Source organism: Pelodiscus sinensis, chromosome 7 (genome assembly GCF_052426305.1).
Source record: "Pelodiscus sinensis isolate ZL-2025 chromosome 7, ASM5242630v1, whole genome shotgun sequence".
Taxonomy (NCBI): Eukaryota; Metazoa; Chordata; order Testudines; family Trionychidae; genus Pelodiscus; species Pelodiscus sinensis.
Genome location: NC_143058.1, coordinates 12,085,564 through 12,104,178, shown reverse-complemented (window position 1 = coordinate 12,104,178; position 18,615 = coordinate 12,085,564). Strand labels below are relative to the sequence as shown.

Sequence of the window (18,615 nt, the reverse complement as noted above, 5' to 3'; positions counted from 1 at the left end):
TTTTTTTATTAGTGAATTTCCTTTGGAGCGTGTAGTGTAGAAACACTATCTGTTTCACAATATTGAAAACATTTTCCAATGAGAATTAGGTACTGAGAGGGGAAGAGAAAAGGAAATATGTGCTGCTCAGTGATGACATCTGAGTTTCAAAACTTCACAGTAGAGGGAATAAAGCAATCCAGATAATACTGGGGACCTGCCAGTTTAGGAGGAAAAGGCCTAGTGAGAAATGCCATAGGCTGCTAAATAAACTGAGAAGGTGATTGCCTTAGAGATCTGATTCTGTTTCCACCTTTGTAGTTACTCATGGGATCATAGTCAATTCACTTAATCAATCTATGCTTTGGTCTTACCACCTGCAATATGGTGAAAGTGCTATTAACTACCTTGGCAGAGCATTTTGAAATCCATGCATAAAAGCCCAGACTAGAAATGCTAAATATTGCTAATAGAGGATGTGATTATTTTATATAAAGTAAAAATTGGTGTAAATCATCCACTGAAATCAATGAAATTGCTATGGTGTAAAATCAGGCCCAGAGTTACTATAGGTTTGTCCTGCAGTTACGTGAAGCAACATTTGACCAAGAACTATAACCATAATAGCTTGTGTAAGTGAAGTTTCCTAAGAAGATGTAGCATATATCACATTAGTGGATGTGCAGTTGTATGAGCTTCTGATGTGGTGGCTTACGTGGTTAGGTCTTGTAATGATGTTGCTTGTGTAGATATGCAGACAGAGTTGGTACCGGGACTTATTGCAGGAGTGGGTTCCTGGGTGAGTATGTTTGAGGTGTGATGCATGGTTGCTGGAAAGAATTTGTTTCAGGTTAGAGAGTTGTCTGTATGCGATCCACTAATGTGCTTATATGCCATCAAGAGCCAGCAATGCCCCTCTTCCATGTATATTGGCTAAACTGGACAATCTCTGCAATAAAGAATTAATGGACACAAATCACATATTTGAAATGGTAACACAGAGAAACCTGTTGGAAAACATTTTAACTTGCCCAGGCACTCACTAATGGATTAAAGTTGGCTAGTCTCCTACAAAACAATTTCAGGAATCAACTAAAGAGAGATTCTGTGGAACTAGCCTTCATATGCAAATTTGATACTACCTCACATGGCTTGAACAAAGACATGAACTGGATGGACCACTATATTCAACACCCAAACAACACCAAAAGCTAAGTATCAGGTACTTACAGCATACTCTATTAGCCTCATTATGATAAGCTGTATATCAAATTGTAATGGGTCTCACAATCATTCATCCAAATACCAAATTTGATATACAGCTTATCATAATTTAAAGCAAGCTAAGGGTTTGATTGTGCCCGGACAATGGGATGTGCATGCAATGTGATTGTTTTTCATCAGACAGAAAGGCAGAGCTGTGATCGCAGGGACAGATATACTCCAAAATATCCACAGGGGGGTTGCAAGTGCCCCAAGCCCAGGGACCAGCCATCCTAGTCTGGCCCTACGGAGCAGCCACTGGCCAGACAGCATGGTACCCACTGCCCTGGGCTGGCTCCAGGGAGCAACTGGTGGGCAAAATGCATGGTCCCTGACACCCTGGGCAAGCCTTGAGAAGCAGCCAGTGGCCACCACAACCCCTACCACTGAGCCTCCATCCCCTCCCAACTCCATGCCCTGACTCCTGCACCCCCACCTCTTACCTTGAACCACCCTCCCTTGCCCTGACTCCTGCACCCCAAACCCCAACCCTGAGCCCCTCCTCAACCCCAGTGCTGACTCCTGCATCCCACACACCTCCAGCCCCCTGCCTTGAGTCCCTCCTTACTCACTAACCCTGACTCTTTCACCCCTACATCTCCAGTCTCCTCCCCTACACCTGCATTCCCCACACTGCCTGCCTTGAAGGACATGAGCAACACTAGGTAAATCTTCTAGTGATATAATAAAGCAGATTGAGACAGAAAAGAAATGGGTTTTGCCCACAAAAGCTCATGATACTATATATTTTTGTTAGTCTCTAAGGGTATGTCTACACAGCAAAGTTATTTTGAAATAACAGTCATTATTTCGAAATAGCTTTACTCTCGTCTACACAGCCGAACTGCTATTTCAACTACCAGAACCAGTTCCAGATGTCTTTAAGTGCGATTCACCATCCAATCAGTGTGGACGCGCTATTTTGAAATAGCAAAACGCGATTTCAAAATGCATTTTGCGTGTAGATGCGTAATTTTGAAATAAGATATTTCGAAATAACTATTTCAAAATAAAATATTTTGAAATAATGCTGTTGTGTAGACATACCCTAAGGTGCCATGGGACCACTCATTGTTTTTAAAGTTACAGATTAACACGGCTACCCCTTTGAGAAGATACAGTGTTATAAAAAATTTTAAAGTGTGTTAATGATAATTTAGTTCACATCACATTGATTTTTTCCCTCTCTTTTTCTACTGCATTGTACTCCGGGCATATTCCACCTCTTGCTGTTCAACCTAAGTTCAAAACAGTTTTCTCCTGGCCTCATAATCACTCCATTTCCTTCCTTCGCTAAATTCATGCTGTGTGCAAGATTGTAGATCTACAAAGTGTCACTCATTTAAAGTAAGATTTACTCTTTTTGGCTTGTAGACTGTCTGTCCTAAAGCTGGGAGATTTAGAATGTGTTTCATAAAATATTTCAACTCCGAGTTCATATTTTAGCGTATTCCTTTTTCTTTTTTTATTATAATATCTTATACACTGTGGAATTGGCTCCTTTTTGCTGAAACCAGCTGACTCAACATGCTATCCCACCATGCTCAGTTCTATAGATGCAAACAATAAATATCCTTCAGGTTTGTTCTTTGTTATCTTGAACAACATGGAAAAACCAAAATTTGTTTTAATGGGCTTTGCTGACTCCTTCAGTATCCAGATTTTGTTCCGATCCTCATAGTGGTATCTTAATTCCCATCTGACCTATTATTATTATGTGCATTTCCAATCTGCCCATTGCTATAATACCACAGCACTCTTAATATCTGATATATGATGAAAGCAGGAAAACATACTTTTGGATCAACCTTAACAGATCCTGCACATTTTGACAAATCCTATTAAAAGAAAGTTTGTATTGAAAAGAAATATAGTTCACATGACATGAAACAAAGTAATATAAAGGACATCTTAGAGCAGGGCTCGGCAACATGTGGGCCAAGATCTGGATCCAGCCCACCTAACACTTTCATCCGGTCCGCAGACTACATCTGGCTGCTTTCTATTTATATTCTGCTGCTTATGCCACCAAATATCCATGCAGTGGCTCAGGCAGCAAGATCCTGTTCCGAGTCATGGCATTACCCTGCCAGGGGCTAGAGCCATGAGCCCTTTAAATTGCTTCAGCATCCATGGGCAGCTGCCAGGCAACGCAGGAGCAGCTGGGTCAGGAGCCCATGAGCCTTTTGGTGTGTTTTTAATTCAAAGCCTCCAGCCCCACACAACCCTGGGGGGAAGCTAGTCCCCAGTCCTGCCCCTTCCAACCCAGGCCCCACCCCTTCTGGGGGTGGAGCCAGCCCATGACCATGTACCAAAAATTCATTAAGTGGGCTCCCGCAAAAATTATTGCCCACCCCTGTCTTAGAGTATCTTGTCACCCTCAAGAGACCAAAAAGTGATTCATGAAACTAAAAAACTGAAATAGGAGGGTTTTTTCCAAACAGACCCATCTATAGATTTAATTATTTAATATTTGTAAAGTGCTCTAAACATGTAAAGTGTTATATACATACTGAGTATTTTTATTATTACTATTATAATTATGAAAGGCAACTGCAGTAGCAATTCACTAACTTGGATGAATGATTGTGGGGCCCACTGCAAATGACTGGAAGTTAATAATTAGTGTGCAAATATTACAAAAAAAAAATGTTAAGGGAAATGCAACCCAATAGGAACGTTTTCATTCCTCTCAACTTCAGTCTAATTTTTTGTGCTAAAACGTCATCACATGCTAGTGAACTGCAGTATATATTCTGCATAAATAAAGACATTTTAATATCATGAGGCCTCAGTACAGTTAAGAAGTGGGTACAGACCAATGAGAGGTAGGCAGATGCAGATTACAGCATCAATGGATTAGCCCAATTTTGATGTATAATTTGCTTAAATGCTGCGGGGAGTGAATGGGTTCCAATTATCAGAGTGAGCCCTCTGTGCTTTTCTGTGGAGGAAGGGTGAAATAAAAGTCACAACATATAGCAACACTTTCCATCTGCAATACCTGCATACTGGACTATGTCACATGACATATGCAAGAGAGATTTACAGTTAAATAGCTGGGTTTAGCACAGTTCCGACTGCCTAGACCAGTGTGAAATGCATTAATACCTACTGCCTGTGGGACACCTGGTCCCTATTCCAGATTCTGGAATATGTGTCACCTTCATAGCCAGTCCAAGCATGGAAGTGGAAGGGAGAACTTCCCTTTAAAATCCTCCTTTATCAAGCAGAGTCAATGGCTTTTTCCATTTGGGGCGACAAATTCCTGTCTTTGAACTGGAAGAAATGTGTCCTACTCCTATAATGGTTGTACAAATGTGGCTACATAGGATGAGGCACAATAAGAATAAAGCATAAAATAATAGCTTCAAAATAATAGCTGGCATTGGCTAAGCCAAAAATCAAGACTCATCAGGGGTCCACTGACATTTTTGCTACCATAGTAATTCAGATTAGATTTAAGATTTCACATACAGACTCAGAACTCACAGTTTAAATGTAGAAGATTTAATTCAAAGAGCCATGGTCCCACAATTGGGAATTCAAGGAAGGAGTACCAGCAATAACCAAAACGTTGCCAAGCTCTTACAGACCTCTGGGAATCAGACAGAAAACAATTCACCTGAAATCCATAGCTATTATGAATCTCTAGTCTGCTTTTCTTTACATCCAGGTCTCAATTCATTTCTCTTCAGTGGTGAATTTTCCCTTTAAATCAAACAGGTTTGGCATCCCTTCTCAATAATCTCTTTGCATCCTACATACCACGCCATCTTCATCCTCTTTTCAAAACATTAGGACAACAAACTTTCAGTACATTCCTCTGAATCCTACAGTATTGTGATACTTATGGCATGTCTACACTTGCCATTTAAAGTGGGAAAAATCCCCTTTTTGTGCAGAAACTGCGGAAGCATCTATACTTGTCAATGATTTTTTTACGGTGAAACTAGGAAGTTTCACCACAAAAAGAAAACTGCTCCTATGAGAGACATACAGCTGGTACCAGTGATGTTTTTGAGGTGATGTGCAAGTGAAAACATGGTCTTGCTTTTTAGAGCTTTAAGCCTCTGCGGGACATCCCACAGTGCACAGGGGACCACAGTAGCCAGCACATCTGCTGTCCACACTGAAGAAAGGTGAGAACACTCTTCCTTCGACTTCCCTTACTCCTTGTGGAAGCAGGACTACGGGCATCGACTGGAGTGCCCCTCTCAGTTTGATTTGTCTTAAGTAGATCCACTAATTCAAACCCTGAAAGATCGACAGTGACTGCTTCAATCTTCTCTGTAGTGTAGACGTGCCCTAAGTGAATACACAAACCAGTGCTTTTATTTTACCAGCTAAACATGTAGATGGTATCATGAGCTTTCATGGGAACAGCCCACTTCTTCAGATCATCTGAAGAAGTGGGCTGTGCCCACGAAAGCTCATGATACCATCTACATGTTTTGTTAGTCTTTAAAGTGCTACCAGACTATTTGTTGTTTTTTAAGTTCTTCCTGTTACAGACTAACTCAGCTACCCCTCTGAAACTTTTCTTTTACCAGTTCACTATCACTGGTGAAACTGACAGCACAAAAAATCTGCAAGTGTAGACAAAGAGTAATTCTAGATCATGGTTTCTTTGGTGGATAATTCAAAGTGAGTAGAATGCAGGGAGAAGCCAAGTCATGGGCCCTTATAGTGAAACATCTACAAGGTATGATTCTTCTGTAGTATTTTTTTTTTGGGGGGGGGGGGGAAATCCCAAAGGAGATCATGATCAAATCACATGTGGCCTATGGCTCAAATTCAAGGTCTTAAAAAAAACTGAAACCAAGAGCAGTATTTCAAATCACAACTTTATTGTGCTACCAAGAAGAGGAGCTTCTTCTTTACTTTACAATGATAGGTGCCCATGGCTTTACAACTAAGCAAAATCAGTGCTAGTCCTACCACTGCCATGAAGTGCCTACAGTATGTATAATAATGACTGCTATGAAGTTGATAGAATTATATGAGCATGTCATGCAGATTATTCTACAATGGATTTAAACAAATATATCTGCATCGTTATTTGCACACATATTAAAAAGCCAAAATATTTTGAAAAATAAATTGCTTGTGAGCTTTCATGATGTTTATTATGATTTAATCACTTCTGAATCACTGCCTGGAATATCACATATATAATAAATATTTAATATTATGCAATAAGAATAGCAATTGAGTACTTTTACACTTCTGCCATGACAGCAGAAATGAAACCATAAGCAACAGGGGATGGAAAGAAAGGAACAAATACTTTCTGATCATTCTTGACAATGAACTGAATGAAAGGGTGATGCTGTTAAAGAAATAAACCAACAATGCAAAAAAGTAACAGGGACCCTAATGTATTTGTTAATGAACAATGGGCTGTGTGACATTGTGCAGCTATTAGGGAAGGGAGGAACAGTTGCCTTTATTTACTTCCTCCTCCTGGAGTACAGAGTGGGGGTTTTCTGTGACCCTCAAGAACACACACATGGGGCACTTGTGAAATTGGGAATAGGAAACATGCATTTTTCCCACACCAACCTCTAAGAAAAGTTAATTCAACCAGGTGCTTTTGTAATGCATGCACCTTCTGGGTATGCTATACTGTCCCACCTAGTGGCGTTGAGACCACTTACAGAAAGAATAATGAATATGCTCTACAGCCTTAGCTGAGAGACAGCTGGTTTTTAGCTCATGTGGTAGAAGCTCATGCACTAAGCTCCAGAGTTTACACGTTTGATTCTGCCCACAGGTGATCGGGGTCTGCCAGGTTTACACTGTATTACAGGGGAGTTCAAGATCTGTGAGTTCCCTTGAAGCAAAGCTTGATTGTTGATACATTACCAGAGTACTGGAGGTGATTGTTAAGAAATGGTTCCAGAGTCAAAAAAACAAGCTTTGCCCTTCAGTGGATATTTTGGATCTTCTCTGCCTCTTCTACGTGAGGTAAATCTTGCCCTCTACAAGAAGGATTTGGGGAAAACTTTCTCAAGGGGATCAACATGCAAATTTCCTCCTTCCTGGCACCCTTTCTCTGGGTGATCAGTGCCTACAAACTGATATATTTATAAGTCCATTACACTCATGCTCTACCAGAGTTCCACTGTGGTAAGGTTCCCCCCCCCCCCTTTTCTCTCTCCCTGTAACCATAGTAGCAAACCTCCCATTTCTCTTCCACCTCCGTTCAGTTTGGAAAGGCATAGCTGTGTTCAAAGTGATTTTTCCCTCATTGTAAATTTGCAAATTATTAAACTGCATTCAACTGAGACAGAAAAGAGAAAATAATAATATAGAGTGGCACTTAGAACTACTAATTGCAAATTGCCCTTAAATAATGCATCAGCCCTCTCTTAATTATGGCATCCTTTGCTATCCTTAGTAATATGAAACATCAGCTAATGTATTTCTCCAGTTATTAATATCAAATTCAAGGAAAGGGGCAGAGTTGTGTCATCTTGTGCCATGCCCTGCTTATGCCCAATCCTTCCCCTGAATATCCGCTAAGCTGTCCCCTTCTCTATTTTAAAGTTCTTCCTTAAATAACATTTATTGCAACAAGGCTTCCTGCATTAATGATCTCACCCCCGATGTCTCCTTCTGATGGAAGCAATGCCCTCTGTATCCTATTTGCCTGAGTAAGGGCCCAAATTCTAAATTTCATGTGGAACTGCATCTCCCATCGATCTGTAAAGGCACTCAGGTCAGGATCTTAGCTTTACTTCCAGTTTCATTAAATTCCTTTTGTACATACCATACTCTACAGATAATTCATCTTCTACATCATAATAATTAGCACTTACATAACAAGCCAGCAGACACTGAAGAATAATTCAGGGTACGTCTACACAGCAGAGTTAAAGTTGAATTAAGATAGGCAACTTCAGCTACGTCAATTGTGTGGCTTAAGTTAAAATAGCTTAATTTGGCTTTTGACACTATCTATGAAACAGGAATTCAAAGGAAGAACACTCTTCCTTCCACGTCCCTTACTCCTTGTGAAATGAGGGTTACCATGAGACAGAGTAAGAAGTCCTCCAGTTCAACATTATTTTGAAATAAAGGTTTGTAGTGTAGATGTGCGCTATGTTATTTTGGAATAATGTCAGCTGTTCCAAAATAACACTGCTGTGTAGAGATTTGAGATCTATTCCCTGCTCTGCTGCTGGGTGACCTTGGGCATGTCATTTTAGCTCTCTGTGTCTCATTTTCCCCATCTGTAAAATGGAGATAATGATACAGACCTCTTCAGTAAAGTACTTAGAGATGTACTAAAGAAAGGCATTATATGACAGGCATTATTAACGTGAAGAAACCTGAAACTCAATTCTTAGCAATGCTGAGCCCAGCAGCTCCCAGAGACTCCTCCAGGCTTCCTTGAGGCTCAGCCATTGTGAAAGTCAGGCTCAAGCATTCTCAAATTGGGATATTCAAAATAAATGGGCACTTTACCAAAGCTAGATCTTAAGTCAGTGGCAGAGTCAAAGTTGGAACTCAGCCCACCCCAGGTTAATCGACTGGATAACCCTGCCTTGGTACTTCCTTTACATTCTGACACATGCAAATTAGGTTTTTAACACAGAAATATGGAGAATGATATTTGCACATTGGCTTTATTCTGTTGTCTAGTTTTCCTATTAGGCCCCACCTAAATCATGCTTACCCCCATGGACTGCATGAAGATACAAATATCCTTCTCTCAGACCTGCTGCTACTATGAGCAACAGTCCTGCTGCAGTCCCCAGTACCTTTAGGCAAATGTACTTAGCAAGTCATCTACCTCATATATATCCAGCCTGAGATGACAGCCATGTTAATGATATGAGTGTGAACACCATTCCAGCACTAGCTGGTAAATCTCATATCTCTGGCTGTCAGGCACAAGCTTGGGATTATTGCTTTGAGGGCCCAGCTTTCCTCACTTCAGAAGAAAACAGCAACTGATAATCAAACAGGAAAAATTGCTTTGATGCAAATCATCATGGGTCTTTCAGAAGCCTGTTCAGTCTGTATGTCACCATGCATTCACCTTGGACTGAAGAAAACAGAGCTAGAATATTCAGCTCCCATTCACAAAACACTCCTAGGCCTATGAGGCTCATAGCTATGGGTATATTTTAAGACAGGCCAGAGAACAATAATTCCATTTCATGCAACTTTAAAGGTTTGGAAATGTGTTTTTATTTCATTTTGGATCTAAAACCAAAGCTTTCAAAGGTTTTCAAAGAAGGAATTGTGTTGCAATTTCCAATTTGGATCAAAAAGGTCAGGTTTTTGAGTCAGATTTCTCTCTTGCTCTCGCTCCTTAGAGTGCATCTACACAGCAGGGCTTATTTCGAAATTGTGAGCATCTACACAGCACTTATTTTGAAATAGAGCACTCTTCCACCAACTTCCCTTACTCCTCGTACAATGAGGGTTACAGGAGTTGGAGTAAGATGTCTTCCAGCTTGACAGTATTTTGACATTATTTTGAAATAACTACCTGCTGTGTAGACATACCCAGAGAATCCACCATTCCTATTATTTTGGCTTTGATGAAACAACGTATTTTAACAAACATACATTTGTTGGAAATATTCTGACCAGCTTTAATGTTTTTACTCTCATTTTCTCACCTGTTCCTGAGTACACATGCCACTTATGAAGGAAACCTGTTTGTGCATGTTTCTTCAAGGATTAAAAATGATACATCAGCCCACTAGAGCAAACATCATGGATAATTAAACAGAAATAAAAATTCCAGGTTTGCTGCCTACTGCTAATACAAACTGGTTTTGGAGGACAATGTAAAAGGCTAACTAAAGCAGTGGAACCTCTTTGAAGAAATATGGCTGGAGTTCAGTCATCTTGAAGATGGGCTTACTAGAGACAGATGTTGTCTGTGTAGCAAAATAGATGTATATGATAAACTTTCAGTCTCCTGCTATCCTGGTCCATGCTGCTTCCCACCACTCCTATTGGCCATGAATGGTGATCCATGGCCAATGAGAGCTGCGATCAACCAATACCTGTGGAGGTGCAGCTAAATATAGCAGCAGAGGCCTACTAAGCCTTTTTATTACCCACCCTGTTGTACAGCAAACTCATTCTCTCTCTCTGTAAGGGCATATCTGAACTAGGAAATAATTTCAAAATAAGTACAATCGGAAATAATGACTCCCAAAATAACAAAATCGAAATAGTGCGTCCACACTACAAGGCAGCATCAAATAGCTCGGAATTATTTCAAAATAGTATGTGCACACTGATTGGAGCCTGCCTCGCACTTAGAGCTCTCAGAAGCACTCTGGGGAAGGTACCAGGATGATGGACACTTCCTATGCCTGCTTGGTCAGGTAAACTGAGGCACATGCTTTCAGGGACTCCTCTCCACAGCTGCATTTCACACACCGCTCCCACCCTGACTACCCCTTGTGGGACACCACACCGATGCAGTACACTCTGGTCGTCCTTCCAGATGCCATAGCACTGTCAATATAGAGCCAGAGGTGCTGCAAAGCAGTGCCATGCTCACAGGCCTTGTGCTGCACCTCATGGCGCAGTTCATTCATACTGACCACATGCTGCTAGAGCATGATGACAACCAGCCCCAGCGAGAGGACTTCTTCACCCAAGTCCTAGTGCTACTGCTGCTGCAAAGGCCCCTAAACCCATCAAACACCACTTCTGGTGGAGAAAGACCAGTTCTGACTGGTGGGATTGCATCATCCTACAGTGATGGGCCCACCAGCAGTGGCTCCAGAACTTCCGCATGTGAAAGGCCACCTTCCTAGAGCTCTGCAAGTAGATTGCTCCTGCCCTCAGGCAATAGGACACCCAACTGTGACCCACCATCCCCCTCCAGAAGTGTGCCACTATCACCTTGTGAAAGCATGCCACACTGGACAGATACCGCTTCATTGGGAACCAATTTGGCACGGGGAAATCCACAATCAGCGCCGTGCTCCTGCAGGTAGCCAAGATCATTAAAAATGTGCTGTTGTGCAGGGTCATCACTTTGGGCAATGTCGACACCAACTTTGATGGCTTTGCCACCCCGGGCTTCCCCAACTGCAAGGTGGCCATAGACAGCACTCATCCCCATCCTAGCTCCCGACCAACATGCCTCGGACTATATAATCAGGAAAGGGTACTTTTCGATGGTGCTGCAGGCCCTGGTGAACCACAAGGACTGGTTCACAGATATCAACATCAGGTGGTCAGGGAAGGCACACAATGCCTGCATATTCTGCAACTCAAGCCTGTTCCAGAAGATGCACACTGGCACTTTTTTCCCCAACTGCAGGGATGTGGACATGCCCGTGTACCTCCTGAGCAACGCAGCCTACCCTTTGCTCTCCTGGCTGATGAAGGCAGTCTCCACGGGCAGTGTGGATCCCACCAAGAAGAACTTCAATGCCAGGCTGAGCAGGTGCTACATGGTTATGGAGTGTGCATTCGGGCACTTGAAAGGGAGATTCAGGCGTCTCCTCACCAGCCTGGACCCCAGCAAGTGAAACATCCCTTACATGGTGGAAGCCTGCTGTGTGCTCCACAATCTTTGAGAGAGCAATGGGAAGACTTTCCTACCAGGGTGGGGGTCAGAGGCTGAACAACTGGCCAGGGCTTATGAGCAGCTGGACACTAGGAGAGGGGTTGTACTCATTCGGGAGGCCTTGAAGGAGAGTTTTAGCTGGGGCCACCTGTGAGATTCTCCCCTGCGCCCTCTACAAGGGGTTCCTGCATTCCCCCCATGTGTCTTTCCTTCCCCACCTCTCCCTTCCCCTGCCTGTGCTACCATCTTCCCCTCTTCCCTGCACAGCAAATTAAAAAAGCCTTTTTTGTTTGGAAAAACAAGTCTGTTTATTTGGGAGATATTAAACGGAAGGAACTAGGTAAAAAACCTGGAATGGGGTGGGGGAGGTTGAGGGTCTTAGGGATAGGGCTGGTACTGGCACCTGTCTTGGTCAGCTCAAGAGGCTTTGGCTGCCCAAGAGGTCCCACCATCCCATGTTCTGGGGCCCAATGGTTCCTGGGAGGGGCAGCTAAGAGGGAAAGCCATGGTGGGGGCAGGGATGTGTGGCTGGTGGCTTGCTCCATGCACGAGGCCATGTGCTCCATCATCAAGGTGAAGGAGGAGCACATGGTATCATGCTGGTGTGCCAGCTGGTTCCAGTCAGCCTTCTTCTTTTCCCAGTCAGCCTAGTGCTCCTTGCAGTCACCGGCCCACTCCTGGTGCTCCTCATTGAAGCTCCGGATGAGAGAATGGATGCAAGCCATGTGGTCCCACATTGGGTCCTTGCGGGTTCTTTTCTGCCTGCATAAGTACAGGCATGAGCCTATGCCATGTGCGTCTCTGCTGTGTGGTTCCATGACCCCAGCCTCCTTAGCAGTGGCTTGTCATGGGAAGGTGTCCCACCATGGAGTTCAGAGGAAGGCAGGACTCTCCAGGAACCTTGTGAGAAGGACCAAGGGGTTCCTGGGTGACAGTGTCATGGGGCTGAGTGCTCCAGCCTGCTGCTTCATGTGCACCAACATGCACAGGCTGTTGTGCGATCCCCAGGCCGAGTAGACCGAGCAAGGGGCACCCAGCCCCTCATATCCCACTGCCTGCCCCTCAATTTGTATAGGGTAAGTTATGGAACTCACCTGAAGAGCTTTCTGTGGGTTCATCCAATGCCTGGAAGACATCCTGGGAGGGGGTGGGACTGGCTCCTGGTTGAGGAGCAGCTCTTGGGTTGCAGACATGGTTGACTGGCTATGCTGCTCCTCCTCCTCATCCTCCACAACCCCACCCTCATGGAGGCTGACACAAGGCGTGTCCTGGCAGGACTTGACAATGATGGTGGGGGAGAAGGTGACTGGCCCCCCTCACAGGATGGCATTCATAGAATCATAGAACACTAGAACTGGAAGGGACCTCAAAAGGTCATCGAGTCCAGTCCCCTGCCCTCACGGCAGGACCCAGTACCCTCTACACCATCCATGGTAGATGTCTATCTAACCTGCTCTTAAATATCTCCAGAGATGGAGAATCCACAACCTCCCCAGGCAACTTATTCCTGTGTTTAACCCCCCCTGCCAGTTAGGAAGTTTTTCCTAATGTCCAATCTGAACCTCCTTTGCTGCAGTTTAAGCCCATTGCTTCTTGTCCTATCCTCAGAGGCTAAGGAGAACAATTTGTCTCCCTCCTCCTTATGAAACCTTTTTAGATACCTGAATAACGCTATCATGTGCCCTCTCAGTCTTCTTCTTTTCAAACTAAACAAGCCCAGTTCTTTCAGTCTTCCTTCATAGGTCATGTTCTCTAGACCTTTAATTATTCTTGTTGAGCTGTTCATAGTAGCAGCATGTGTGAGGTGCAACCCCAGAGAATCCTTGCTACGGCCTGCCTGAGCTCTTTAATTTTCACGTGGACCTGGCCAAGGGTCCATGTGTGTCCCTTCTCAGCTAGGCTGTTGGCCATCTAGCCATAGACTCAGCATTGCACCTTCTGGTGCAGAGATCCTGGAGGTTGGTCTCCTTGCCCCAGACTTCGATGAGATTCAGGATCTCCATACCAGTCCAGGCCAGTGCTCTTCTGCATCCCTGGCCAGTGGCAGCTGAGGGCACTTCAGGAGTGTTGGCAGGCCTGAGGGGCTCAGGAGCACTGGGGTTGGCGAAGGCTCTTCTGCTGCTGTGGTGTGGCATGGGACTGGCAGAGCTCTGCATCTGCCACAAGCCCTTTTCCTGCAGCCTGTTGCTTTAAAGGCTCCGGAGGAGAAGGGGAGCAGTAGAGATGTAAGATGTGGCCAGAGAGGCTGCAAGTTTAGGTGTGGGAGGCCTGTGGAGGCCAATTATTTCAAAATAGCAGCAGCTGAATGTCCACACACACACTGTTTCGAAATAACAGTTTCAAAATAAGTGTAAATCCTTGTTGAAAGCAGGAGTTATTATTTTGAAACCACCAGCCCATTATTTTGAAATAACAGGCTTGGTAGTGTGGATGCTCCGCTTGTTATTTTGAAATCAGGGGAGTTATTTCATAACAACTTCCTAGTGTAGACCAGGGCTCAGAGGTCTAAGTGCCATTACATCGGACAGTGAACCACACTCAGTAGCTGTGTGGGTTACATACATTTTCTAGCTGAGGAAGCACATCCTGAGCTTCAGAGACCCAGTTCAAATCTCAGACAAACTCCCACTTTTAACACTGACAGGCAGAATCGAATCTGAGACCTCTGGAGCTTAGTGCATGAGCCTCTCCTGCATGAGCTAAAAGCCAGCTGGCTCGCAGCTAAGGCTGTAGAGAAAACTGACTCTTTCTCTGTGTAAGTGGTCTATGTGCCACTACATGGGGCAGTGAATCACGCCCAGTGGGTGTGTAGGTTACATTAGTGCACCCGTGGCCAACCTGTGGCTCGTGAGCCGCATGCAGCTCTTCCTTGCAATGCCGCTCCTGTGCCTCCCCCCCAATGGCCCCTGCCCGGCTTCTCTCCTGGCCCCAGGCTCTCTTGTGCTTACCAGGTTGGCGATTCAAAATGGCGCCCAAGATGGTGGCCATCAATATGAGCCTGATATGGCCAAAAAGCCTAAGCTTGCTTGCTCCTTAAAGGGGCAGCCTCCTTGGCTTGACAATTCGGGGGGGGAGAGGGAGACTTTCCTTTTTTGGGGGGCGGAGATTAACAATTCTGGGGGGCTTTCCTTTTTCTTTTCTTGCTGCTCTTCGCATTTTTTCCGCTGCTGTTTTGGCTCTCTTTGTTAAATGGGTTGGCCACCCTTGCATTAGTGCATGAGAATTGGAAAGTGAAACAGACTAATTTGGTTTCACTATCCACTTGTTAGTGTGAAGTACTAACTGGCAGGTAAAAAGTGTGTAAAATAAAGGAGATTCTAAAAACATACTTGCCTTCTAAGGTAGTTGTAAGAGAGGAAATTTTACCGCCACTAGTTAGACATAACCTTGTTCTGCAACTGAAATGTTAGATATTCATCTTGTCTAAACTAGCACTGTTGAAGTTATAGGAACTATGACTGCTGAGATTCTGGCTTAAAAGGTCTGTGATTGGAAATCCACTAAACACATTTTGAGCACTTGAAAAATCACATACAATAATACTAATAAATCATAATCATGCTAGCTTCATTCCCATTCAAGATAAATAAAGCAGAAGGCAAACTCAGCACAATCTTCCATACAAGCAAGAAATTACTGCAACATGGTGAATCCTTGGGGTTTTTACCACATTCCTCTCCCCACTGCATGAGGTGGCTACATACCACAGTGAGGAGCACAATATAGAAATGCCTAGAATGGTAGATTAGATTAGACACAGCTAAACAAGAATGCCCCACAGCTAAAGGGATAAACAAAAGAGCCCACACCTAATTGGAAAGGAAAGGTCTGTATATTTCCCTAGTAGTCAGATGTGAATCTTACACAATTAAAACATGCTTTCTGGCCAGGTAGGGGTTAAATTGCACCTTCTTGTGCCAGCTAAGCCCCCTTCACCACAGGCGGGTGAGGGAATTCATTCCCTGAGGGCAGGTATTATTTTAGCAAATCTTCCCTTAAACTCCTCAACAATACACAGTCTTAGATTATGACAGAAATAACATAGGAGCCTTGCTTGCACAGTTTGCAGAGGCTGACTTACTTGCTTATAACTTCTTCCACCCACAATTACCCGCTAAACAAAGCGGTGTTCTCTTCCATTTTCAGTGGTGAATTTCTGCCAGCACAGCTTCCTCCCCTGGAAGATGGACTTCCCACTACAGTTTCCATCATCTTAAATCAGCCTGGAGCCTGGGATGAATTTAGTTCAAAGATTATACTACTACTGTTTAAAAACTCATCCATTACCTCATCACAAGTGTAAGTACCTTAGGTTTTTTTTAACTGTTTCAGCCCCCAAACTCTTTTTAATTAAGGTCTGAAGGAAAAAACATTATTTTATTTCCTCTCAACCAAAATGTAGTAGATACATTTTATTCTGTTCATGTAATAGGACAAGAAAAATCAATGTTACAGCTAATATACCCTTTCATAGGACCAAAGTAATCAGCAGTAAATGTCTGCACTGCAAAATAATACTTGGAAAGCCCACAGTGCTTCAGGGTCAGTGTAGAGATTTCATTCCTTCCTACATAAAAGCATTAACATTGATGCCATGGATCTGCTACTAGTAATGCTGGATAAACACCCCAGAAAGATTAATAATATTTTCATTAAGCTCTCTATTTAAAGGAAGAGGGAAGCAGCATTTTGTCCCTAAGCTGATAATATGCTCCACGTGTAAAAACAATAAAGATAATAAAAGTGACATGAATGAGCTTTCAACGGAAAAAGTTTTACCTAAGGAAAAATTTCTACATCAAAGCAGGCAGCTAATCTGACTATGTTTTCTTCCATAATACCGGATAAGGTTACTTAATGATTTAAACAAGATACAATATTTTATTTTTTATTAGTCCCTACAGAACCATAACTAAGTTGCAGGGGAGAACTGCCTGCTATCTCATTACAAAATCTAAGGGAGTTTTTGTCTGCTTTATAAGACCATTACAAAAAAATTAAATAAATACTTGATTTTCAAAAAGTACAGCTTCAAACATTAGTAGGTTTCATGTGCATTAATTTATAAAAGAGAATTGGCCACATTATGCTACCTTTCCTAACACTGAGTTGTGCCTTACTACAAGTAGTTTCAGTGAACTGAATGAGATTACTTGTGAAGAAAGGTACTAATCAGTGTACTCAGGGTGACAGAATCTGGTCCAGTTTGGTCAGCAAGAGGAAAAGGTGTTATCAACTACATCTCTAACAAGAAAAGCTGAAAATGATTTGTGTGCCCCCATCATTAACCCAATTACTGGCTAATTGGATCCCCGTATTTTATTAGACTGTGAATTATTTCTGTGAACCAGCAATGTATTTTGCTCATTATGGATAGTATCTAGAGTAAAATGCTCAATAAGTCACACAGTCACTATCAAACAAAAAACATTTCAGCCAAATCTAAAATGCAGCGAGTACCATCACCTATGACCCTTTAATGTCAATAGCATCTGTATTATAAATGTTGTCACTTCAATAATATTGATGTCTAAGCTAATTTGGTTACAGATGAGGAACCCAGATGAAAAACAAATCCCAATAATGTTCAATATGTTTCTCCCAGCTCCAGTGAATTTTCCATGTTTAATATCTGAATACCTGGATTCAGATATTAAACATGGTTAGATACAAGTCACAAGAAGCCAAACAGCTTAACTGCAGAATTCAAACATGCATAGAGAACCATAACATTTGGAGACCCCCACACCAGTTCAGTTTCTCACACCAAAAAGCAGGTTTTATCCTTTTGCCTATGACAGTGTGGGGGAAGGGCAGAAAAGGTAGAATGATGGTGCACCAAAAGTCAGACCAGGAGCAACAGTTACTGTTTCTTTGTCAGTAGTACGACATTAGAATTTCCCTATTACTTAGGGCTTATATATTGTTACAAAATAAGAACCAGTTACATGTGCAAAACTTCTAAGACTACCTCACTCATTGACCATTCAGCACCACTGCTGTACCTAAGAATGATTAGAATTAATAGTTTCAGCCTGAAGACCAGAGATGTTATAGGCCATTAAGATGTATGCTGCGCTAAACTCCACTATAAAGCTAGTACATTCTTATAAAGTTCATCTGCCTGAAGACAAGATTGAGGGACCAGCCAGTTAACGTATCTAGAATTGTCAGAGATATGTGAGGGGAAAGAGCTATATGCCCTTAAATACATGAAGTCAGAGAAGATACTTTGATCCGCAGAGATGGGTAACAACAGAATGTATTCCTTGTACTTTAATTGTAGCATTTACCATTTACATTTACACTGGGTAATATCATCAGATGTTGAAATCGTTTTAATTTCAAAAATTGTCTTCTAATGATCAATCTCCTGACGTTTTCATTTTGGAAATCTTCCTGATCTAATTAACCATATTTTTATGTGACAATTTTACAGCTAAGGCTACTGACAATGAAACTGGCTACTTTGATTTGAGTCCATTCATTTAAATGACACAAAGACTGTCAGCTTTCAGAATAGAGAGCAATTTTCATTATGCAGTTTATGGAATGTTAATTGATCTGGTTTTCTCTGCTTTTTAAATTTAGAAATAGAACTGCCTCTCCAACTCACTTTAAGACTTCTGATATTATCTCCCAGGAGTCAAGCATATTGGCTGACATTTGTTTGCATTTTGTTTCAAAAGTACAAATTGTAAAAGGGCAGCTAACTTGGAGGCATTCTTATCTTTAGACTGCAGCATAAATGAAATAGAGTGCACATTACTTTGCAAATTAGCTTAGAAATTTAGCCATGCACACCAAAATTATTT

General features: G+C 42.6%; 1 protein-coding gene across 5 annotated transcripts in view; it reads right to left on the bottom strand.

The window, feature by feature from the left end:
• KALRN (kalirin RhoGEF kinase) overlaps positions 1-18,615 on the bottom strand; it is a 786,138-nt gene that overhangs the window by 645,461 nt on the left and 122,062 nt on the right. The gene's annotated exons all lie outside the window — the stretch shown is intronic.